This window comes from Dama dama, chromosome 6 (assembly GCF_033118175.1).
Source record: "Dama dama isolate Ldn47 chromosome 6, ASM3311817v1, whole genome shotgun sequence".
Taxonomy (NCBI): Eukaryota; Metazoa; Chordata; class Mammalia; order Artiodactyla; family Cervidae; genus Dama; species Dama dama.
The window spans coordinates 37,285,933-37,312,931 of NC_083686.1; the positions used below are offsets into that span (position 1 = coordinate 37,285,933).

General features: G+C 37.7%; 1 long non-coding RNA gene across 2 annotated transcripts in view; it reads right to left on the bottom strand.

Moving 5' to 3' along the window:
- Nucleotides 1-26,999, bottom strand: part of LOC133058552 (uncharacterized) — a 379,658-nt gene that overhangs the window by 150,577 nt on the left and 202,082 nt on the right. For both annotated transcript variants that reach the window (XR_009693348.1, XR_009693349.1), the window contains exon 3: nucleotides 1,230-1,335. This is a non-coding gene — a long non-coding RNA (uncharacterized LOC133058552). The remainder of the gene's footprint in view (nucleotides 1-1,229; nucleotides 1,336-26,999) is intronic.

A 26,999-nucleotide genomic window follows, 5' to 3' on the forward strand; every position in this document is an offset into this window, starting at 1 on the left:
AATGCACACACTTCATTTTGAGATCAAATGTGTCTCTATTGTTCATTGCATAGTCTTTAAAAGTAAAGAAATGGAATAAATAAAATAATAATAGGCAATATTATTCAAACATGTATAATGTATAAGGCACTTGTTTTAGCATTTTAATATGTTAACCCAAATAATACAACAAACCTTTTACCAGATATTTGCAATTTAGTATTATAAACATAAGTACAGGGTGCTAGGACCTCTCCTAAGAGACACTCCTACCACAACCTGAGAAAGAGTAGGTTTTATGAAATAGATAGTGCCTGGCTGAATCTTGCAGAATAGGTAAATAAAGTAGGAGTGGACATTGTGGAAAGAGCAAAGATCATATGAGGAGACTTGGAGATACAATGTTTGTTAGTTCAATAATCTACAAGGTGGGCAGTAATTCTTGGGGCATGGAGTTTGCATAGCTTGTTTATATAGAAATCATGCTGCCTATGTAATATTATACAATGTGACATTATATAGGAAACATACGGAGTAGGCAACGGCAACCCACTCCAGTACTCTTGCCTGGAGAATCCCAGGGACAGAGGAGCCTGTTGGCTGCCCTCCGTGGGGTCGCACAGAATCGGACATGACTGACGTGACTTAGCAGCAGTAGCAGGAAACATATAGGGTTACTGATACAATATTCTTTTCCCTCCCGTTTTTCTGTTTTCAGTTAGCTTTTTTTTTTTTCATTTATTTTTATTAGTTGGAGGCTAATTTATTTGCTTAGGCTGTCAAAATAAACAATCTCCTTCTCAGGCTCTTTTGAAGCTAGAGGTGACCATGTACCCAGTTTTGGACAAAGTAGAAGTATATTAGACAGGACTTTCTGTAAAGCCATTATTTTCATGACCAAAAAGAACATGTTCAGTCATTTCATGTGTTGCTTTTTCCTCCTCCTTCCTGCTGGAAATTTAAAAGAACTTTCTGTAAATGCATTAGCCTTATTGTGACCTTGAGGTTGAAAGTTATATGGTACAGGGTCCAGAGCAGAAAGATAAGAATTTGAACTCTCAATGACCTCTTCATTGTGTTAATGTTCTGAGAAGTTCCAGTGGCTCATGAATAACTTGAGAGATCAAACAAAAGACAAAATAAGGAGGGGGGCAGGCATTACCATCATTACTGAGTAATGTTAGATTGAACTGTGTTGCTTAATGTGAGAGCCAGATTGCTAACCAAATATCACCATTAGGCAAACTTACCTAGTCACAAGCAATGCTTATCAAGGGCTGGTATCTCTGTGTGGTGAGGGAAGAACTTTCCCTTGGAGGAGAAGTGAGGAATGTTCGCTTTTTGTGATAAGCTCACCTGCAAGGAAGGAAACACGGAATAATAAGGCTAAGCAGACACATTGAACTATCAGCCAAAACTTCCCTTCACTTCCCTGGAGCAGAGAAAATAAAGTTGTAAGAGATGTCAGAGACCAGAATGACTCTAAATAGTCCTTTTGTATGTTAAAAACATTACAGGATTGGGGGAAAAAATGTTTTCTCCTGACATACAATCCCAGTCTGGTCTGTCTACCTCAGAATTAGTATTGGCTGAGAAAAATAAATTAAAAATTATGTAAGTCATTACCAGTGGATTTCTCCTACATGCAGCCACACCAAATCTTAACTGTTTCAGTAGGTAACAAAACAGAAGAGGATGAAGATATCTAGTTGTAATGAATATATGTTAAAAGTTTTGAAATCTATCCTGCATGACATTGAATATTTTAGAAATTTGGTAAAGTATAATTATGGATAACATACTGCCTCCTTTTCCCCTGGTTGAAACCAAAAATAATGTGAATGGAATTGAGAATTCAGTGAGGATTATGGATTTCAAAAATATTATAGAGGCATCATTGATATTGTTGTTGTAGATAGTCATTCAGTCATGTCCGACTCTTTGTGACCTCATGAACTGTAGCCTGCCAGGCTCCTCTGTCCATGGGATTCTCCAGGCAAGAATACTGGAGTGAGTTGCCGTGCCCTCCTCCAGGGGATCTTCCTAACCCAGGGATCGAACCCAGGTCTCCCTCATTGCAGGTGGATCTTTTACTGTCTGAGCCATCAGGGAAGCCCATGATTGATATTATTTCATGTCTTATTGAAATGAATGGGGTAAAGGAATAAATTAAAGGGTGACACATAAAATGTACTGTTTTGTATGAGAAAGAAAAGGAATCAAGAGTGGGCAGAAAAGCAACAGATGGATGTGGAAGGATGAATTCAGTTTCAGACATTTTGATTTTGATTTACTGTGGGTCAAACAAAGTGTAGACTGATCCAAAGGCATTAGGCAATGATATGTACTGAGTTAGAGGCCAATGGTATTGATGGACTAAGCACATGCTTTGAAGACATCAATACAAAAACCATTGGGTGAAATAATGACAGTTTATCTAGGAAGAATATGCAGCACAGAACAGAAATAGCACTTAAGAGAGAGGTTCGAAAATGATAAGGATAACTTGCCAAAAAGACAGCAGGAAAATCCAGAGGAAAACAATGATAGGAAGTCAATAATATTGGTTCGGAGAGAGTGTTTTGCAGCAACAATGTATGGAGAGATCAATAATAAGAAAAAGACTGAATGAAGAGTATCCTTTCCCAGTTCACAAACTGTGTCATTGATAAGCCTGTCAAAGTAACCTCAGCAGAGCTAGCCATAGGTGAGGCATAGCAGATGGTAAAATATTGAGAAACAAATAGAAGATGAAACAATTGCTTCAGTAAATTCAGTCTCTTCTCTCAAGAAGTGCACACCTGGATATAAAGAGATACAGTGGATAGAGGAGTTTGAGAAACGTACATTTTTACTGTGGTTATTATTGCTATTTTATTTCAAAAAACATGAAAACTAAGCCTTTTAAAAGTAATGATGAAATATTGAACAAGGAAGGTTTGTTAAAGGATCTTGAAGATAACTAATGGGTTGTCATTCTCCAGAAAGGGATGGAATATGAGTCAGAATATATTCTGAGAACACATGAAAAGGGGAAAAGCAAGACTAGGACTTTGGAGACATGGAGATGGAGACAAAACAGGAAGCTAAACAGTCATATTTTATGAGTCTGCTTGTGTCTCTTCTTCTTTTGGTGTAACTGAACTTTTCTGCATAAGTGGTGGTCAGCCAATAACTCAGAGTCATATGCAATGATTTCGGAGCAAGTTGAAGGTAAAAATAACAACTCTGAAATGATTTAATAATCCCATGAAATCTCTAATTTAAAAACCCTTGTTAAAATCAAGACTTTCCTGGTGGCTCAGATGGTAAAGAATCTGCCTGTAATGTTGGAGACCTGGGTTCAATTCCCTGGGTGGGAAGCTCTCCTGGAGGAGGGCATGGCAACTCACTCCAGTATTCTTGGCTGAAGAAGCCCAATGGACAAAGGAGCCTGGTGGGTTTCAGTCCACGTGGTCACAGAGTCAGACACGACTGGGTGACTAAGCACACTGCATAAAATCAAGAGTTTTGTTCAGAAGAGGGGTTCTATATTCATGATAAAATAGTTTACCTCAAATTTTTCTCTTCACCTGACACTAACTGTATGGGCATTATGAAAGATAGAATGACTGAATATGAAACAAACGAGCATTTTACACACTACAGAGACATAGTGAATGAGAAAAAACAACCATGGCACTTTTATTTAACAGTTATGCTTGAATCATGAGCCAGTAGCATGGTGAACACTTCAACCCATTTCTCTAATATTGTAGCTGATGAAAATTATGCCAGTTCAGCACAGGTTTGATTTTCTATAGTTTATAAAGGGTATCAGACCGTGAATATCCAGTTTCAGGATATTAATATATAAAATCAGATAATACCATCAAGACACAAGAGACTACCCTAAACAACTTGAAATAGATACAAGCATGCAGTTATATGTATGGCATACTCAACAGGCCAGTGACACAAGCAGCGCTTCCTCCCGCATCCCTGAGGAAAAAGAGCCATCTTCTTCCCGGGAATACAGTCAAATATAGTCAGACAGAACACATACAGGGATAAAAGAAGTGGTACACTGCCTTGGACATCTATAAACCCCTTGGAACCAATACTGTGGCGCTTGTCACAATATTAGGCAATTTAGTTTGAGGGGAATTTATGGTAGTCCTTTTTAATGACACTTTTGCGACTCCACGCTGATTTATTACTCCCTGCTCTTTTATTTCCTATAAATTTGAGGTAATTGTTAGAGCATGGGTTCTGGATTCAAATAACATAAATAAACTGTTTAGATATATGGTGTTTTGCCAGTGAAACATTAAACCAGTTATCCCAAAACTTATTCTCAATATACTTGTTACCTTAAAATTAACTTTGTGCTAGCAAGGCTCTGTTTTAGATAAAGCAGGCTGTCAGTACATACTAAATAATTATTTACATCTCTTTCATTTCCATTTATCAGTTTTTAACTTTTCCCTCATTCATAACCCAGACTTTTATATCTTATTTATCAAAGCTTTCAGGTCTCAGTAGTGGCTCTTCTTTACAGGATGTGAATGGAAATAGAAAATTCTCAAAGGAAATTATATGATCCCAGAGAGACAGGGCCAAGTGAGAATACTTAAATGTCACAGACAGGTTGGTGTGATTACCATAGTAACCAGGAGACCAAATGTTAATCAGAAAGTTGTGAGAAAGAGAGATCTTTCGTGTTGGATAATGCATCATGATGTCAGGATGGGCTGCCTGTTAAACCCATATTTGATTTTGTAAGTAGAAATATGCTGGGTCAGGTGATCAAAAGTCTAAATTTAACCACAAAATCAGAGAATGGTGGCCCCTCCACAAATAGCTCCTCTGAATTCCACTCCACAAAATTGAGCTTTCAGTTCAGAGATCCAGAGCCTCTGGAATGAAGGGGAAGTCAGGTCCCTTTTAGGAAGGACCCTGTTTAAATTTTACAGCTGGACTCTCCTACCACTTAAAAAGATGTACAAAACTTAGTGGACCTCTTTAGAGTTCACAGGCAACATATACGTAATTTTCACTTTCTACTTCTATCCATTTACTGAGTAAATTAAAAGCCTTCCAGTTTCAGCTAGATCCCAGAGGAAAATAAATCTCTTAAATAGAAGCATACAACCCTGACCCTTGGGTCATATACTAAAATAATTTGATGGTGCTTGACCTATCTATAGCTGATAGATATAACAGATGTTGTATGAAACCTTTGAGATTTTGGAGCAAAGCTATCCCCTCTTCTTAAAAAAAAAAAAAAAATCCTGTTTTAAAGAAATAATATTTGACTTACTACTGGGTCCTAGTAGAAATTGATCACACAATCATGGGTCAGATTTAATCATGAAAACTGACCTTCCCCCTCATGAACTGTGATGTTTTCTGACCTACCCGGCTGTGCATTTTAAAGTATCCATCATCAAATGGAAGTTGTCCACACCGTATCAGTATAGAGCAGGTACTAAATGTACAAGTAACCCAAATGAAAAATGATCTGTTTCTCACAGCTCCCATTTCTCCAACATTTCTTCCTCTCGCAATTTGCATTATGATCTCATGGGAAATTCATTATGACCAATTTACCAGGGAATAATAATTCAGTCAGAGTTTACAGATAGTTATACACAAGATGCTGTATGTTTGTGAGAAATGGAATATTTCCTGCCATATCAGTAAACAAAGATGTCATAGTCATCAACAACTGCAGCCCTCCAATGTGAGCTGCTGAGCCCTAAGGGGACACAGGAAGGAAAAGAATACCCATCGAGCATCCATCAGAATCATTTTACAGCCACTCCCTACATAAGCCACAGGGAAGCTCAGGATGAGAAAAACACCACAGGATACTCCAGTGGGCCACAGTCCTTGGGGTCGCAAAGAGTCAGACATAACTGAGTGACTAAGCCCAGTAGGATAGCACATACTGGCCCCAGATAGCTGAGGTGCATACCAAAGGAATGATTTCAGGGAACCCAGATTCTTGTACCTTCCTATACATAGAAAATCACTAAATTCCTTAACTTGGGTTTTCTGTTTTTCTTTATTTAACAACAATCTTTTGATGTTCAGACTATTTGCCCTTTATTGCAAAACTTCTATATAACTTGGGTCCTCTCTTTTCCTCCTTGAAGCAGTTCTCTCAGGGTTACTTGAGATGCTGTCTCCTGGGATTGCAATAACAAAAATTCCCACTGAATAAAGCTTAATTCTCAGCTTTCAGATTGTTAATATTTTTAAAGTTGACAGTTAAAAGCAGACAGTGATCTTACTGCTGCCCCATTCAGGAGTGACCCTAAAGAAGAGAGGTGAATAAACATCTCCCAAAAAGGGATATAGATTTTGAGAAATCTGTATTATTATTCTTTTCTTTTTTTTTAGGAAAAAGATATTTACAGAGCTATTAGTCATTAATTCATTGGCAATAACTAACAATTTGGGTAGATGATAAAGGACTCAGAAGGAATAAAATTAGAAAATTGGCTACACAAAAGTTTCAGAAGTGTGAGACAGAGTGATTGTGTCCCATCTGAATGCTTGCCAAAGACTGACCTAAGTTATTTTTCACTAGCTCAATCATGTCTGACTCTTTGCAACCCCATGCACTACAGCATGCCAGGCTTCCCTGTCCTTCACCATCTCCCAGAGTTTCTCAAACTCATGTCCATCAAGTGGGTGATGGCATCCAACCATCTCATCCTCTGTCATCCCCTTCTCCTCCTGCCTTCAGTCTTTTCCAGCATCAGGTCTTTTCCAAAGAATCAGCTTTTTGCATCAGGTGGCCAAAGTATTAGATCTTCATTTTCAAACATCAGTTCTTCCAATCAATGTTCTGGACTGATTTCCTTTTGGAAATCCTTTAGGATTGACTGATTTGATTTCCTTGCAGTCCAAGGGACTCTCAAGAGTCTTATCCAACACCACAGTTCAAAAGCATCAATTCTTCAGTGCTCAGCTTTCTTTATGGCCCAACTCTCACATCCATATATGATGACTGGAAAAACCATAGCTTTGAATAGACGGACCTTTGTTGGCAAAGTAGTAAGGTGAGTGCAGAGAAAAAGAGAGTGAGCAGGGAGGTCAGGGAAAAGGGAAACTTATTAGAGGGAAATGAGAGGATGACTGGCCCTTAAGGAGAACCAGCGTTCTCCCTTTCTGATGGGGTCTTTGTTATACCCCACCAAAGAAAAATTTCTGAAGGGATGGTTAATTTTTAGCCTGTAATTGAGTCCTGTGGTCATGTAGTGATGCTTCCTAAGGCCCACTTGACCTTGGACTCCAGGATGTCTGGCTTTAGGTGAGTGATCATACCATCGTGGTTATCTGGGTCCTGAAGATCTTGTTTGTATAGTTCTTCTGTGTATTCTCTGTCCATGGGACGGAGGAGCCTGGTAGACCATGCAGTCCATGGGGTTGCGAAGAGTTGGACACGACTGAGCGACTTCACTTTCACTTCACTTTCTGTGTATTCTTGCCACCTCTTCTTAATATCTTCTGTTTCTGTTAGGTCCATACTGTTCTTTGAGCCAAACTTCCCTGTGAATGTCCAGGAGTCTCTGATGCTGGCATAAGTCTTTTTCAAGGAAGTCAGATTATTTCCATTAACTCTACCCTAGTTTGGCCTGAGGCCAAACTATAGGGAGAGAATACAACATCACCCATCAGTGGAAAACTGGATTAAATATTTACTGAGCATGTCCTTGCCCACCAGATCAAGAACCAGTTTCCCTCACAGTCAGTCCCTCCCATCAGGAAGCCTCCACATGCCTCTTATCCTCATCCATCAGAGGGCAGATAGAATGAAAACCACAATCACAGAAAACTAACCAAATTGATCACAGCATTATCTAACTCATTAAACTATGAGCCATGCTGTGTAAGACCACCCAAGACAGATGGATCATTGTGGAGAGTTCTGACAAAGCGTGGTCCTCTGGAGAGGGGAATGGCAAGCCACTTCAGCATTCTTGCCTTGAGAACTCCATAAACAGTATGAAAAGGGAAAAAAGATACAACACTGAAAGATAAACTCCCCAGGTCAGTAGGTGCCCAACATGCTACTAGAGAAAGTGGAGAAATGGCTCCAGAAGGAATGAAGAGGCCAAACCGAAGCAGAAACAATGCCTTGTTGTGGATGTGTCTGATGGTGACAGTAAAATCCAGTTATGTGAAGAACAATATTGTAAAGGAATCTGGAATGTTATGTCCATGAATCAAGGTAAACTGGAAGTGGTCAACCAGGAGATGGTGAGGGAACATCAAAATTTTAGGAATCAGTGAACTAAAATGGGCCAGAATGGGTGAATTTAATTCAGGTGATCATTATATCTACTATGATGGGAAAGAATCCCTGAGAAGAAATGGAGGAGCCCTCATAGTCAACAAAAGAGTCCAAAATACAGTATTTGTGTGCAGTCTCAAAAGTTACAGAATGCTTTCAGTTCATTTCTAAGGCAAACAATTCAGTATCACAGTAATCCAAGTCTATGCCCCAACCACTAATGCTGAAGAAGCTGAAGTGGAAAGATTTTATGAAGACCTACAAGACCTTCCAGAACTAACATCAAAAAAGATGTCCTTTTCATCATAGGGGACTGGAATGCAAAAGTAGAAAGTCAAGAGATGCCTGGACTAACAGGGTAGTTTGGTCTTGTAGTACAAAATGTAGCAGGGCAAAAGTTAACAGAATTTTGCCAAGAGAACACACTGATCATAGAAAACACCCTCTTCCAACAACACTAGAGAAGACTCTACACAAAGACATCAGCAGATGGTTAGTACAAAAATCAGATTGATTATATTTTTTTGCACCTGAAGATGTAGAAGTTCTATACACTCAGCAAAATCAGCAGCTGACTTAGGCTCAGATCATTATCTCCTTATTGCAAAATTCTGACTTAAATTGAAAGTAGGGAAAGCCCTAGGTCATTCTGGTATGACCTAAATCAAATCCTTTAAGATTATACAGTGGAAGTGACAAGTAGATTCAATGGATTAGCTCTGATAGACTTAAGTAGAGGGGTGTATTACTTATCATATGAAGGCAGTGCTCCAAACTGTGGATGGAAGCCAGCCACCCTTGCCCTTACATAATATAAACAAGAGGCCATAACAGCAGAGATAGTGCTTAATGTTGCCTTAACAACATGGTTTTGTAAATCCTCAATTATTGAAAATAATCACCATGTTTTTGGTTTTTCACAGTAACTCCATCTCAATAGTTCCATCTTATTAGGCAAAGCACAATTTTGCTATTATCTTTATTTGTAAGTATAATTAAGAGAGTTTACATGAATGTCAAGTTGTCAAGAGGTTTGCTCTGAATTCTACTTTGGCAGATTGGTTAAGATGGAACTTAGATTTCCCCAAATATCCTTCTCTATGTAGGCTCAGATTAGACTAGTCCAGAAAAAAAACTTGTGGGAAAAAAGAAGTAAAACATCAACCATTACTCTCTGAAATTCTCTGTCAGATAAGTTTAAGAACAGATGCAGAGATATTCATATTCAGCAGTTTTGACTTTTCCTAACCCATATTTACATCCAGCTATTTTCTCAATGGTTGGTCTTGCTGACCAATAGCTGCCCCAGGCCCATAGAAAAAATCTAATTTAAAGACTCATGGAGGAGATAGATAAGAGAGAGTAGCTTTACAAATACCACTCCAGAAGCCCACAGAATTTGTAGAATGTAGCTAAAGCAATGCTGGAAGGGAAATTTATCACAATAACTGCTTGTATTAGAATATGTAGTTAGAAAACAAAAGAGAAAATTAAAGAAACCAAGAGAACCTGAATCTTAAAGAATAGATAAAATTCTAAAAACCTGACACAAATAAAAAGAGAGAAGAGATAAATCACCAATATCAGAAATTAAACAGGGGACTATCACTACAGATCCTGCTGTAATAAAAAGATTTAAAAAATACTATGAACAAATTAGTTCATAAATTCATTTTAGAAGATTTAGACTAATTCTCTGAAAACCACAGATTAACATAGCTCAATCAATATAAAATAGATAATATGAATAATTCTATAACCATGACATAAATTTGATGCATAATTAAAACTCCTCCCAAGAGTAATCTCTAGGTCCAATGGTGTCACTGAATTCTACCAAACATTTAAATAAGTATTAACCCCAAATGAAAATGAAGAAATATTTCCCAAAACATATTTTGTTGTTGTTTTTGTTTTCTAACACATATTTTGAAATCAGTATCACTCTGATATCAAAATCAAATATAACCACCCCCCAGGAAAGAAAAGAAACTTAAACATCAACATCTCACCAGAAATTATAAGTGAAAACTCTTAAAAGCATTAAGAAAGTATCAAATGTACCCCAGAGTAAACCAAAAACTTATGATCACACATAAACAAAATGAACTTAATAGTTCATAACATTTTTTTTGATAACAGACAAAACTAGAAATAATAATTATACCTTTAATAAAAAGTTAAAAGTAAAAAGTTAAACATGCCTGTGGTATATTCATACCATCTCTACTCAGCAGTAAAAAAAAAAAAAAAAAAAAAAAATTGACTATTGAGATGTGCAACAATTTGAAGGGATATAGGCTGAGTAAAAATCCCCAATCTTAAGATGTTACATACTGTATGATTCCATTTATATAATATTACTGAAATAACAAAATTACAAAAATGGAGAGCCCATCAACAGTTTTCAAAAGTGAGCAGGAAGTAGGAGGTTGGTATTGCAATAAAAGGGTGACAGGAAGGATCATTTTGGTGATGGAACTATATTGCGTCTTGACTGTAGCAATGTCAATATGCAGGTAGTGATACTATACCATCAGTTTCTCTATCCATGCTTCTACCATCTCTATGTACTGTACTATCAGGTTTTCAATATGTTACTATAGTGTGTGTGTGTGTGGAGGGGAATCTGGATAAACGGGATTCTGAATGTTTCTATATTAGTTTATAGAACTGAATATAAATTACCTCAAAATAAAAGGTTTAATTAAAAATATATTGCCAGGTAAGTAACTCGTTCTTTGAAATTTCTCTTTACTTGATGTTAGGACATCATGCTGTTCATTTCTGTCCTATATCCTCTTGTGTCATAGTTGGCTAACTGGATATCCTTTTACATAATTATTTCTTCTTTAATTATTTTCCTCATTTCCCTGATTTCTGAATCATTGAGTACTTCAAAATTAAGACCCCATACAACTTATCTTTTTTATTTACATTTGTTCTCTACAGGTAATTAAGCTTAAAAAACCATCTATGTACCGAGTTCCAAAAAGCTTGCCAACCTGCTATCAATCAATCATCTGAGCATCCCGAATTCCACGTAGCTGAACCTAGCTGCCAACCTAATATTTCCAATTGAATGTTTGAAAGGCATCACAAATATACTGTTCCTAATATTAAGCTCCAAATCTCTCCTCCAAAATTTCTTTTGAAAACAATGTTTTCTATCTCAGTGAAAGGATCTTTAATTTAGTTGCAGAGAAATCCTGTTTACTTTGACTCTTGTTTACTCTTTCATTACTGGAATTCATCAACTAGGAATTCTTCTTAGTTCTTAAAATCAGTTCAAGTATCTTTCACTTTTTATCACTTTCAGGGCATCCACCATGCCAAAGTCACCATTATTTTCACTTGGCTTCTCATGCTGCTGCTGCTGCTGCTGCTAAGTCGCTTCAGTCGTGTCCGACTCTGTGAGACCCCATAGACGGCAGCCCACCAGGCTCCCCCATCCCTGGGATTCTCCAGGCAAGAACACTGGAGTGGGTTGCCATTTCCTTCTCCAATGCATGAAGGTGAAAAGTGAAAGTGAAGTCGCTCAGTCGTGTCCGACTGGTAGCAACCCTATGGATTGCAGCCCACCAGGCTTCTCCGTCCATGGGATTTTCCAGGCAAGAGTACTGGAGTGGGGTGCCATTGCCTTCTCCGTGGATTCTCGTAATAAACTTCAAATTTTACTTTCTGCTTATTTCTGTTTTCTTGGACTTCCTGGCCTCCACCCACGGTCTATATTACTACAACAAAAATGGAATGCAAGTGTAAGTGTTCTCAGTCGTGTCCTACTCTTTGTGACCCCATGAACTGTAGCCAGCCAGGCTCCTCTGTCCATGAGATTATCCTGGCAAGAATACTGCAGTGGGTTCCCATTTTCTTCTCCGGGGGATCTTCCCAACCCAGGGATTGAACCCTTGTCTCTTGCATCTCCTGCACTGGCAGGAGGATTCTTTACCACTTAGCCACCTGGGAAGCTCAACCAAGTAAATTTTTAAATATAAATCACATATTTAAAAATTGTTTTCTTTTTTAACTTTCCTCTAACTTTACTCCATTTCCTGCCTAGACATCACTATCTTATAGAACACATATTTTACTTACTTCTCTAATTTTTCAATGTTTCTCACCTACCAGAGCATAAGCAAAGTAAAGGCAGAGGTTTTTGTCTATTTTGTTACCTGAGAAATACCCACTGCAACAGCATTTCTTGACACATGGTAAACATCTGATAAATATGTGTTAAGTGCATGAATGACAAAATTTAAGTAAATGAAATATAAAATTAAGAAGACCCAAAAATGGTCTGAATGTAAAATATGTGTGAGAGAATGATTTAACATGACATTGGGATTTCTTGTCTGAGTGACTATGAAAACTTTCATTATATGAGAGATTCCATAAAACACTGCTGGCAGGGGGGAGTGGTAGTCAGAGTAAGAATGATTTTTGAACATTCTGGGGTTTAATCATATCAATGAGTCAATATCAAAAGTAGTGATTCAAATTTATTATAAGAAGAGAAACTAGCCTAAGATACAGATTAACAAAAAGAAAGGTCATCTTTGAATTTCTTAAAATATATAAATTAAACATTTTTATTTTTCTGCTGTTTTTCCCCTTCAAGCATAATGCACATATGGTGGGACAGATTTTTAACCCAGTCTTCTGTGTGTGTTTGGAATTGTTACATAAAATGTAGGTTTTTTTTTAGTTTCCTGAATACTTGGGGAAATCTGATGAAAACCTCAAAGATCTTTGCAAACTTCCTTAAGGATAGATAGAATTGATGACTAGAAGTCTGTTTGGCTATTGAAAGGGAGCTAACATAGAAATACACGCTCATATGCAATTGAGAAATCAAACACACAGTGGTTTAAAACAGGATCTCTAAATCAAAGTTACAAAAATAGATGCTCCAAATTACAGGCACTGATTTGTAATCAGTGGACAGCTTCAAATGTGTGCTCCAGGATGAGGAAGAACAGGGATTTATTTATGTTTGTTAATGATTCTCCCAGTAGGCTAGCCAGTAATTTAGAAGAAGGGTTTGAAAAACTATGTAACTAACTTATAGCTTGTAATATTGGAGAAGTAGTTAACTATCACAGTAATTAACTTTGAGTACCTGTGGATAGATTTTGGTTGAGTCTTGCCCATTAGAGGTCACATTGTCTGTCTTTGGGTTCACTGCCACCATCTGAATAGTGATACCTTTCTTGAAGCGTAAAGAACTTACAGGTAAGATTTTCTTTGGTATGATGTGATTCCAAACAACTGTGACTAGTTGTTATCCAGTAAAACTCTGTCCTTCTCATAAGCTGCTTTAAGGAGCATTTTTAACTTGAAACCTCTGATATTTCTTCTAATTTCTGCTTTAAACTCTGGCTGCATACACACTTTCTGGCCACCTAATTTACCTTTCTTAAATTTGATATTTCAGTGCTTTAGAGACACCTAATATCAATGTAATTTGATAAAAATAAAAAGTGAAAAAAATAAAAAGTGAAACTGTTAATTTCTCCCTCATGTCCAATTTTTTTGCCGCCCCATGGACTGTAGCTCACCAGGTTCCTCCGTGCATGGAATTCTCCAGGCAAGAATACTGGAGTGGGTTGTCATTTCCTGCTCCAGGAGATCTTGCCCACTCATAGATTGAACCTGGGTCTCCAGCATTGCAGACAGACCCTTTACCATCCGAGCTACATCTAATCAAAGAAAAGACATTTCATGTTAATACCCCGGCACTACTTCTGTGTAACTGGACTACACCCTCTTTTCTTCATGGCAAACAGTGAAAAGAAAGAAAAGATTTAATTAGGAATTAGTATGAATGCTGAAATCTTTAAAGAATGTAAGAGGAGATCCTCACTAACAAAATTAGAAATAAAGTTAAACATAATGCCTTATGGCAATAATTTTGATAAAACAGACAATGGAATCTATTAGACCCAATTGCAGGAAATTAGTTTTAGGGAAAAAATGAAAAGCTCAACTTTAGTGCATAGATTTTCCGTCTTCCTAAATTTATAACTTATTTACTGTGCTCTGTTAAGAATATGACTCCCTTTTAAAATTATTTGAAAATTATACTTTTAGTGATGGTGCATAATAAAAACCATACATTTCTGGCTCTTTCATAAATAATATAGAATGGGAAATAATGCAAAGTACTCTGCTATCTAAAAACACATATAGTGTTTAATTGTATTTTAGTATTTGATAGTAATCCTTGACTTGGTGCAAGTATAATTATGGCTTGCTTAATTTTAGCTCCTTTATTGGCATCAGTATTTTTGAGGTAATAATTATCAGGAAATGCTTTGACACTTAACTGGCACTAAATGCTAGGAGTCTGGAATACAGCCAACATTTGTCAAAAATGATGTTCATTTTAACTTCACTGCAATAGTAAAGGGAATTATACCATTCAGGAACAGAGAAATATCTTATCATTATTATGACTCCTTAGTACTGTCCTTACCCATATGTGTAATCTTCAGCATGCTACTTAATCTCTCATACTTATTTAATTACATCAAAGTTTACTTCTAGTTCTCAAAATAATTCTGATTGTATTATGACTTTTCTGATGACAGTAACAATTTCATCCTCTATACCAACTTCAGATTTAATACAATTTCTGCCTTTTCTGGTTATAAGTAAAGACTAAGTGTTTAAATATGGCACAAAGAAAAAAGCATATAGATATGAGCTATCCTAGACTATTTTTATGAAGTGATACTCTTCGAAAGATGATATCCCATCTGCATTTCCCTCTGCTATTTCCTGTATCCTATCCATGCTTTCAAGTTGATGGTTGGTTCTCATCATCCCCAGATAAGGAAAGAACACAGCCCAAAGAAGAAAAATGTGTAATTCCTATCTGGTGTTTGAATGCCCAAAACTGAAGCCTTTGTGGGTGTTAAGGTGTGGGTGGGAGAATTCAGATTTGGAACCTAAACAAATTGTTTCAGAGAAAGAAAAAGTAACATTAGTTTTCTGGACTGGAGAGACTATGCAAATTAAAGATGGGCCAGTTGTGTTGATTTAAGAATAAGATGCTCTGTGCTGTGCTTAGTCACTCAGTCACCTCCTCCAGGCTCCTCTGTCCCTGGGGATTCTCCAGGCAAGAATACTGCAGTGGGTTGCCATGTCCTCCTCCAGGGGATCTTCCCAACCCAGGGACGGAACCCAGGTTTCCCACACTTCAGGCAGATTATTTACTGTTTGAGTCAGCAGGGAAGCCCAATGTGTCTTATTTCATGGTCAGTCCCAGGAAGTCTTCAGAGATCAGATATATTGATATTGGGTATTTCTAGGCAAATGAAGCTATAGCACCCTCATTAAAAACAATAGAATGTTACTCAGCCTTAAAAAGGAACAACACTGAGTCAGCTGTAGTGATGTGGATGAACCTAGAACCTATCATAGAGAGTGAAGTCAGAAAGAGAAAAACAAATATTGTCTATCAATGCATATATATGGAATCTAGAAAATGGTATTAATGAGCCTATTTGCAGAGCAGCAATAGAGGTGCTGACACAGAGAATGGCTTGTGGACACAGGGTGGGAAGGAGAGTGGGACAAGTTGCATTGATATGTACATTGATTGACTGATACATTGATTAATACACTGATATGCTACAGGAGAGTAGCATTGATATGTACACACTACCATGCGTGTACAGTGTGTATATAAAACAAATAGCTAGTGGGAAGATGTTTTATAGCATAGGGAGCTCAGCTAAGTACTCTGTAATGACCTAGAGGAGTGGAACAGGAGGATAGGAGGGAGGCTCAAGAAGAAATGGATATATGTATACATATGGCTGATTCATGTTGTATAGCAGAAAGTAATACAACATTGTTAAGCAATTATATTCCAATAAAAAATAAAATTAGTATGCCTTAAAAATCCGTGGTGGTGATGACAGATTAGTCAGTGAGTTGAGTCTGACTCTTGTGATCCCATGGACTGTAGCCTGCTAGGCTCATCTGTCCATGGAATTTCCCAGGGAAGAATATTGGCGTGGGTTGCCATTTCTTTCTCCAGGCTATATAGCCATACAAAACCATAATTCAAAAAGATACACATGCCTCTTTGTTCATAGAAACACTATTCTAAATTGACCAGACATGGAAACAACCTAAATGGCCACTGATAGATGAATGGATAAAGAAGATGTGGTACATATATACAACGGAATACTACTCAGTCATAACAAAGAATGAAATGATGCCATGTGCAGCAACCTGGATGGAACAAAAGATGATCATACTAAGTGAAGTAAGTCAGAAAGAGAAAGACAAATGATATGATATCATGTATCAGTGGAATTTAAAATATGACTCTGATGAATTTACCTGTCAATCAGACTCAGAAACAGAAAACAGACTTGTGCTTGCCAAGGGAAATGGGCCATGGAAGAGGAATAGAGTGGGAGTTTGGGATTCAGTTCAGTCACTCAGTTGCATCTGACTCTTTGCAACCCCATGGACCGCAGCACACCAGGCTTCCCTGTCCATTACCAACTCCTGGAGCCTACTCAAACTCATGTCCATACAGTTGGTGATGCCATCCAGCCATCTCATCCTCTGTCATCCCCTTCTCCTCCCACCTTCAATCTTTCCAGCATCAGAGTCTTTTCCAATGAGTCAGTTCTTTGCATCAGGTGGCCAAAGTACTGGGGTTTCAGCTTCAGCATCAGTACTTCCATTGAATCTTCAGGACTGATTTCCTTCAGGATGAACTGGTTGGATCTCCTTGCAGTCCAAGGGATTCTCAAGAATCTTCTCCAACACCACTGTCTAAAGGCATCAATTATTTAGTGTTCAGCCTTTTTCATGTTCCAACTCTGCCATCCATATATGACTACTGGAAAAACCATAGCTTTGACTAGACAGACCTTTGTTGACAAAGTAATGTCTCTGCTTTTTAATATGCTGTCTAGGTTTGTCATAACTTTCCTTCCAAGGAGTAAACATCTTTTAATTTCATGGCTGCAATCACCATCCACAGTGATTTTGGAGCCCCAAAAAATAAAGTCTGACACTGTTGCCACTGTTTCCCCATCTATTTCCCATGGAGTGATGGGACCTGATGCCATGATCTTAGTTTTCTGAATGTTGAGCTCTAAGCCAACTTTTTCACTCTCTTCTTTCACTTTAATCAAGAGGCTCTTTAGTTCTTCTTCACTTTCTGCCATAAGGGTGGTGTCATCTGCATATCTGAGGTTATTGATATTTCTCCTGGTTAGCTTGTTTCCAGCTTGTGCTTCATCCAGCCCAGTGTTTCTCATGATGTACTCTGTATATAAGTTAAATAAGCAGGGTGGCATGGGATTAGCAGATGCAAACTATTATATATGGAATGGAAAACAAAAAGGTCCTACTGTATAGCACAAGGAACTATATTTGATATCCTGTAATAAACCAGAGTGGAAAAAATATTAAAACATAATGTATATATATGCATAACTGAGTCACTTTGCTGTATAGCAGAAATTAATACACTGTAAATCAACTATATTTCAATTTAAAAAATCATTCTGCCCTATAATAAGAAGGAAAGAACATAGATGGGTATCTTGCCTTCTGTGACATAAAGGTAACTGCCATTTATACACAGAACTTTGAGAAGTATTATTATTTATTCACAATTATTTCTTTCCATTCTGCCCGTGGTTTAGTCCAGGCCACAGTAAACCTATGTTATCTTGCCTCAGCTGACTTTGAGCTTAAGACATCAAAGCTGATTCAAAATGTAGAATGTGGGCAGAATGTTACTGTCTGGTTCTAAACAGAAGCTCTAAGAGGCATAAGTAGCATCTGATAATACAGATGTTACTCAAAAATCAGTATACAAAAACTGTAACATTCTCAAAAGTTTCACTGCATTTAGAAACAAAAACATATTTTGGAATAAATAAAGCTATGAATTGAAAATATTAGTTGCTCCATAGTGTCTGACTCTTTGCAAATCCATGGACTGTAGCCCACCAGGCTCCCTTGTCCATGGAATTCTCCTGGGAAGAATACTGGAATGGATTGCCATTTCCTTCTCCAGGGAATCTTCCCAACCCAGGGACTGAACCTGGGTCTCCTGCGTTGCAGGCTAATTCTTTACCATCTGAGACACCAGGGAGCCCTAACTGAATTGAATTGAACTGAATATCCTCAAATTCATTTTGTTGAAACCTTAATTCCCAGCATGATTGTACCTGGGTGTGGCATGTTTGAGAAGTGACTGGGGTCACAAGGGTAGAGCCTTCATGATGGCATTCCAGTCCTGAGACACAAAGGACTTTGTCTCTCCTTCTCTCCTTCCATCTCTCTCATTCCCTTTCCCCCTCTCTCCTTCTCTGCTAATCATGTGTGAGAGAGTATGAAAAGGCAGTCATCTGTAGACTCCACCAAGAACCTAATTTGTAGCTTCCAAATCTGAGAAATATGTTTATTAAACTACTCAGTCTGTATTTTTTTTAATGCTAACAGCTCCAACAAAGACAAAGCATAATGCTGCTCCCAAATCACTGTAGATGGTGACTGCAGCCATGAAATTAAAAGACGCTTGCTCCTTGGAAGAAAAGCTATGACCAACCTAGACAGTGTATTAAAGAGCAGAGACATCTCTTTGCCGACATGAGTTTTAGCAATCTCTGGGAGATGGGAGAAGGACAGGGAAGCCTGGTATGCAGTTCATGGGTTGCAAAGAGTCAGACATGATGCAGTGACTGAACAACAATGAATAAGTTGTATGGTGGAAATAAAATTGAGATTCCCATGCTCTGGGAATGACTGAGAGTTTCTGAAACAGAGTAAAAGTAGGCAACATTTACAAAGAAATATGGCTATGGCGGGGACAACACAGGTAAAGTAATTGGTGTAGATAAGAATTTGAGGCAAGGCTTTTAAAGTTTAAGGTTTTAAAATTTGTGTTTTTTTAAGTTTTCATACATATGATCACTTTTAAACATACAGTAACATGTCAATACAGAGGACTGAACAAACTGAAAATGTATGAGAGTGTTGGGATAATGAAATGGATCAATATCACTAAGAAAGTGAGAAAGGGAAGAGATAAAAGCTTACCTTAAGACAAAGCCTTGTTCTAAATGTAGTATTATAGAGTTAAATTTTTTATCACTTTCTCTATTTTCTCATGAAGTTCTGAAATGGTATCTTGACATGAATAAGTGATGATGTGTTTCACAATATGCTTGAAAAGAGTGATAAAAGTTTGCAATAGTTTTCATTGAGAGGAAATTGTGAAAATGAAACATTTAGTAGGAAGCAGTGAAGGTATATTCAATATTAGGAAACAAGAATCTGTATTGTGTTGTCTAGCATTAGTTAATACAGTCTATTTGAATGTAGTAGTCAACAAAAATAATAGCTGAATTTAGAGTGCAGAGAACTCATTCATTTTAGGTACTGCATTCTTCAGTAACTGAGAAAACAGTGACTAAAATTGAGTAGTTGGAGGAATAGACACAGACAGATGGCATAATGCTCAAAGGAACAGATGTTTTTAATGTGAGGGTGGAGCAGTAATGATCTTGAAGCTACTTTCAGGAGTGACTTGGATATCACCCTTGTTTCTTAGCTAATATAGGAAGGATACAAGATAATGAGAAAGCTGTAACGGGAGTTATACTTTTAGCAGACAAACAGGTTTCAGTTAGTGCAATGACACAGAGGTCAAATATATGGAAATGTTCAGGTTGTGGAAAGTCTTGTGGCTGAGAACGTGAGTTCCAGAAACAGAGTGTTATGTTTTGGTAAAGAGAACAATGGGAAAGAGAGCTGATACAAAGACAGCAAAGCATAGATGAACCTTGTGAATATATATATATATATATATATTTTTAAAAGCTGCATTGTACAGTTTAAAAGAGTTGAGTGAATTTTATCTCTATAAAAGTAAAAGGTATTGAAAATATAGAGATGCATGAGGACTAAAGGTACTTTCATAGAAGATGAAAGGTTAGGAGAGAAATGTTAGAATTAACTGGACAAAATTTTTCCAAAGGTATCAATTTAATTCATACCCAAGAGAAAGAGATAACGCAGGCTTCTTCCTACAAGAATCAGTAGCAACATACAGATGTATTTGACAGTGCTCACTTTTAGCTGTAGTGCTGGCTCAGCTGGTTTGTCGAGAAAACTGAGCTCTGACAAGCAATACACATCACCAGGGACACATAATAAACAATTCTGAAGGGGTCAGGAGGAAGAAAGAATCACACACTCACACACGAATTAAGTAACACCAATCTTATTGCTAAAGCACCATCATCTCCCCAAGAGTAGGTGAGTGCCTGCTCTCCAAAAACAGAGCAGCAGATACTGTGTCTTCTATGAAAACCCTAAACCTCTAACATTTTTATTTTTTCCTTTGTGTCTATTATAGATTTTTACTGTCCCACTGGAGTTCATTCTGCTGAGATAGGATTCAAGTCAGGAAAAAAAAAAAAAAAAACATAAAATGAAAAATAAAGACGAACAGGGACTGTGATGTTCTTCATTATATATCATCTATTATCAGCAGAAGAAAATGCTTGTTCTGTTCTGAGCTCAGTGTTGAATTTTGAATAGCAGAGAAAAACAGAAAATGATGACAGTCCTCACTGACAAGTGTTCCACAGAAATAAATCTGAGATGCTACAATATGGCAATTACATTGATATAACAGACAACAAAGCCCCTTGTAACAAACCCTGGGGGCCTCAAGAGGAGGGAGGAACACTATGTGATCATGGAGAGATTCACTCCAAGTGAAATTCATTGAGTCCTATGGGCTGTGTGTTGAGATTTTGCTGTCATTTTAATATAACTAGGTTTTCTAGAGTTCTTTTAAAGAACTCTATTTTATAATACAAAAGAACTGTATTTTATAATACAAACAGAAAGTATTAAACAAGACAATTTAATAAGAATGAAGTAATGATTGATGACAGACATATCAAAATCTGAGATGATGTTGAGAAGCTGATTTTAGGCAAGAATAATCTGTATTATAGTTTCTTGATTTTTCTTTTTTTTGGGGGGGGGGGGACAACTGGACAGGAGCGAAAGGTAATAGGAAAGAAAGAAGGAAAAATACATTTCCTGGAGAAAAATTAAGCAGTCTGATTATGATATGTATTTATAAAGCTTACCAGTTCAAAAACATTGAATCATATAAATTAATAATTAAGAGAGTCTTTGTTATTCTTATAAAGTGAACAATGTAAAAAGCTTGTCAACTTTCTGTAACCTATTGTTTAAATCCCAGTAGTATTACAGTTCATGTCCTGGGAATTGATCAAGACTTAAGCTTTGATTTTTTTTGTTGTTGTTGTTCTGTAGAGTTAAGTTATTCAGAATTTGTCTCTTCTGATCTCAAGAAAGGTCACAATAATTCATCAGAAAATTTCAAGATTCTCTCTAGTATTATTTTGTATATCTATCTGGATGTCTCTTAGATAGAACAAAAACAACCAAAAAAATCAAAACCCTTTGTTCCTAGTGCCTTAATACTTAAATAACAACACACAAGGCAAATTTCAGAGATGTCCTTTGAAACTTGAAAGCCTTTTACTGTTTTATAATTTCTCAGTTGTAAAATGTTAAAATGGCATTAAGTATATAGCCCATTTTGGGGACAGAAAGTAATAACATTCAGACTTTTGTTACAAGACAGTGGTGCTAAGATTTGTAATATAGAAATGAGGTAGCACTCTACCAATAGAACTGCTGATATGAAATGAATGAGAAATGTTAAAGAAAGATATTCTAGTTTGTTTGTTTGTTTGTTTTTTAATTTACAAACAACTATTGTTTAATTTTTGCTTCCCAGGTTGCTCAGTGGTAGAGAATCTGCCTGTCAATGCAGGAGACATGGGCTCTATCCCTGGATTGGGAAGATCCCCTGGAGGATGAAATGGCAACCCAGTCCAGTATTCCTGCCTGGAAAACCCCATGGACAACTAAGCAACTAAACAGCAACAACTGTTGGATTCTTGTGTGCTGAGTGTCCTCAGCTGCTGTGTCAAGTCTGACTCTGTGATCCTGTGGACTGTAGCCTGCCAGGCTCCTCTGTCCATAGGATTTTCCAGGCTAGAATAATGGAGTGGGTTACTATTCCCTTCTCCAGTGGATTACCAATCCCTCCTAGGGACTGAACCCAAGTCTCGTTCTCCTGCACTTTCAAGCAGATTCTTTAACACTATTTCATCTGGGAAGTCCCACTTAATCCTTACAAAATAGTTAATATTCTGAAATTGTTAATAAAAACAAAGGGAAAAAAAAACATTGAAGTGTATTATTTCCTGATTGCCAAACAAATTAGAAGGAGATTCAGATTCAGTTGAATATAGAGAAATGGAATAATGGTGGTGGGAGCACAGGTGAAATCAGACAACTCAAAACTTATGATGAATAGAAACTGATCAACAGTGATATCCAGAGGAGAGAAACATTTATGGAGTGAATTCTGGGTAAAGTTTGGTTATGAAGCTGAAATAGAAAAACTTTTCCACTGGAACTCATGCTATACTAAGTCGCTTCAGTCATGTCCGACTCTGTGCGACCCCATGGACAGCAGCCCACCAGGCTCCCTTGTCCACGGGATTCTCCAGACAAGAATACTGGAATGGGGTGCCATTTCCTTCTCCAGGAACTCATTGGGTTCTAGTTAATCAGGATAATGCCTTACCCATTTTTGTCTGTCCCCACTAACAATAGGCTGAAGAAGAGGTGCAAACTCTTGGTCTTGGTTACTTGAGGAATGGAAAACAGAGGATGAGCTACCATTGAAGTAATTGATGGAGAGGAAAATCCAACATAGTAAAAGTGATAAATATTTACCTACTCACAGGAAAAAAATATATGTAATATGAACTAACTTACTCAAGCATGAAACAATAGGGAGTCAAGATGACTTTAAGAGAGGAAAGAAGTCCTCATTACAAGGCATTGAAATTTAAAGGAAAATGGCTCTGAGCACCAAAACACATACATGAAAAGCAACAATAAAATAATGTGTGATGGTGGCCAAATGAAGTCCTTATGCTACTAATTTGTTTTTCCTGCATAAAGAAACAGAATAAATCACAAACCAGCTCAGGATCTAGCTTTGTAAATTAATTAACAGAAGAAATACATCTTAAATGTCATATATCAATAAAAGGAGGGAGAGAAAAACAAAACACAGAAAGCTGAAAATCAGAGGAAAAAAAAATATCAGCAACATCCAACTAATCACTAACTTTGGAGTGATTTCTCAGATACACCAGCATAAATATTATTTTCCAGGATGCTTAACTCAGAATATCAAAAAATAAGGTAATTTCTACACAAACTATATCAGTTCCCTGAAGAAAAATAATTTAACTTTTCATATTTACTTTCTAATAGGAAATATAATAGATGATATGTAAGTTTGCAATGTTTTTCACTGTATAGCAAAAGAAGATGCTTTTCATCATTTTACAGAAAATTAAAAATTACTTATTGACAAGATTATACTTACAACATAAATATTGATATATGGTAGTAGTAATCCTAAATAGCATATTAAAAAGCAGAGACATTACTTTGCCAACGAAGGTCCGTCTAGTCAAGGGTATGGTTTTTCCAGTGGTCATATTTGGATGTGAGAGTTGGACTGTGAAGAAAGATGAGCACCGAAAAATTGATATTTTTGAAGTGTGTTGTTGGCGAAGACTCTTGAGAGTCCCTTGGACTGAAAGGGGATCCAACCAGTCCATCCTAAAGGAGATCAGTCCTGGGTGTTCATTGGAAGGACTGATGCTGAAGCTGAAACTCCAATATTTTGGCCACCTCATGTGAAGAGTTGACTCATTGGAAAAGACTCTGATGCTGGGAGGGATTGGGGGCAGGAGGAGAAGGGGATGACAGAGGATGAGATGGCTGGATGGCATCACTGACTCGATGGGCATGAGTTTGAGAAAACTCCGGGAGTTGGTGATGGACAGGGAGGCCTGGCATGCTGTGATTCATGGGGTCGCAAAGAGTCGGACACGACTGAGCGACTGAACTGAACTGAATCTAAATATGGCCATCTATGTTGAAATTCATTTTAGTATTGTTTTTAAATGGTAAAATTGGGGAAAGGATAAAATGTGGCATAGTTATATGATAAAGATCAGTATCAGTTCAGTTGCTCAGTCGTGTCCAACTCTTTGTGACCCCATGAACCGGAGCACGCCAGGCCTCCCTGTCCAAAACCAACTCCCAGAGTTTACCCAAGCTCAAGTTCATTGAGTCTGTGATGCCATCTAACCATCTCATCATCTGTCATCCCCTTCTCCTCCTGCCTTCAATCCCTCCCAGCATCAGGGTCTTATCATATGAGTCAGCTCTTCACATCAGGTGGCCAAAATATTGGAGTTTCAGCTTCAACATCAGTCCTTCCAATGAACACCCAGGACTGATCTCCTTTAGGATGGACTGGTTGGATCTCCTTTCAGTCCAAGGGACTCTCAAGAGTCTTCTCCAACACCATAGTTCAAAAGCATCAATTCTTCTGCGCTCAGCTTTCTTTAGAGTCCAACTATCCTATCCATACATGACTACTGGAAAAACCATAGCCTTGACTAGACAGACTTTTGTTGACAAAGTAATGTCTCTGCTTTTTAATATGCTGTCTAGGTTGGTCATAACTTTCCTTCCAAGGAGTAAGTGACTTTGAATTTCATGGCTGCAATCACCATGTGTCATGATTTTGGAGCCCCTAAAATTAAAGTACTGTTTCCAGTGTTTCCCCATCTATTTGTCATGAAGTGATGGGACTGGATGTCATGGTCTTAGTTTTCTGAATGTTGAGGTTTAAGTCAACTTTTACACTCTCCTCTTTCACTTTCATCAAGAGGCTCTTAAGATCTTCTTCACTTTCTTCCATTAGGGTGGTGTCATCTGCGTATCTTGGGTGTGGGGCCACCCAAGATGGACTGGTCATGGTGGAGAGGTCTGACAGAATGTGGCCCACTGGAGAAGGGAATGGCAAACCACTTCAGTATTCTTGCCTTGAGAACCCCATGAACAGTATGAAAAGGCAAAAAGATAGGACACTGAAAGATGAACTACCCAGGTCAGTAGGTGCTGAATATGCTACTGGAGATCAGTGGAGAAATAACTCCAGAAAAGAATGAAGGGATGGAGCCAAAACAAAAACAACACCCAGTTGTGGATGTGACTGGTGACAGAAGCAAGGTCTGATGCTGTAAATAGCACTACTGCATAGGAACCTGTAATGTTAGGTCCATGAATCAAGGCAAATTGAATGTGATAAAATAGGAGATGGCAAGAGTGAACATTGACATTCTAGGAATCAGCAAAATAGATGGACTGGAATGGGTGAATTTAACTCAGATGACCATTATATCTACTACTGTGGGCAGGAATCCTCTAGAAGAAATGGAGTAACCCTCATAGTCAAGAAAAGAGTCTGAAATGCAGTACTTGGATGCAATCTCAAAAACAACAGAATGATCTCTGGTCATTTCCAAGGCAAACTGTTCAGTGTCACCATAATCCAATTCTATACCCTGACCAGTAATGCTGAAGAAGCAGAAGTTGGATGGTTCTATGAAGACCTACAAGACCTTTTAGAACTAACAGCCAAAATAGATGTCCTTTTCATTATAGGGGAAAGGAATGCAAAAGTAGGAAGTCAAGAAATACCTGGAGTAACAGGCGAATTTGGTCTTGGAGTACAGAATGAAGCACAACAAAGGCTAATAGAGTTTTGCCAAGATAATGCACTGGTCATAGCAAGCACCCTCTTCCAGCAACACAACCAGGAGCTGACTGTGGCTCAGATCATGAACTCCTTATTGCCAAATTCAGACTTAAATTGAAGAAAGTGGGGAAAACCACTAGACCATTCAGGTATGACCTAAATCAAATCCCTTGTGATTATACAGTGGTAGTGAGAAATAGATTTAAGGGACTAGATCTGATAGACAGAGTGCCTGATGAACTATGGACAGATTCATGACATTGAACAGGAGACAGGAAAGAAGATCATCCCCAAGAAATTGAAAAGCAAAATAACTGTCTGAGGAGGCCTTACAAATAGCTGTGAAAAGAAGAGAAGCAAAAAGCAAAGGAGAAAAGGAAAGATATACCTATTTGAATGCAGAATTCCGAAGAATAGCAAGGAGAGGTAAGAAAGCCTTCCTCAGCGATCAACACAAAAAAATAGAAGAAAACAATAGAATAGGAAAGACTGAAGATCTCTTCAAGAAAATTAGAGATATCAAGGGAATATTTCATGCAAAGATGGACACAATAAAGGACAGAAATGGTATAGACCTAACAGAAGCAGAAGATATTAAGAAGAGGTGGCAAAAATACACAGAAGAACTATACAAAAAAAAAAAAAAATCTTCATGACCCAGATAATCACGATGGTGTGATCACTCATCTAGTGCCAGACATCCTGGAATGTTCAAGCTTGTTTTAGAAAAGGCAGAGGAACCAGAGATCAAATTGCCAACATCTGCTGCATCATCGAACAAGCAAGAGAGTTCCAGAAAAAACATATATTTCTGCTTATTGACTATGCCAAAGCCTTTGACTGTGTGGATCATAAAAAACTGTGAAAAATTCTGAAAGAGATGGGAATACCAGACCACCTGACCTGCCTCTTGAGAAACCTGTATGCAGGTCAGGAAGCAACAGTTAGAACTGGACATGGAACAACAGACTGGTTCCAAATCGGGAAAGGAGA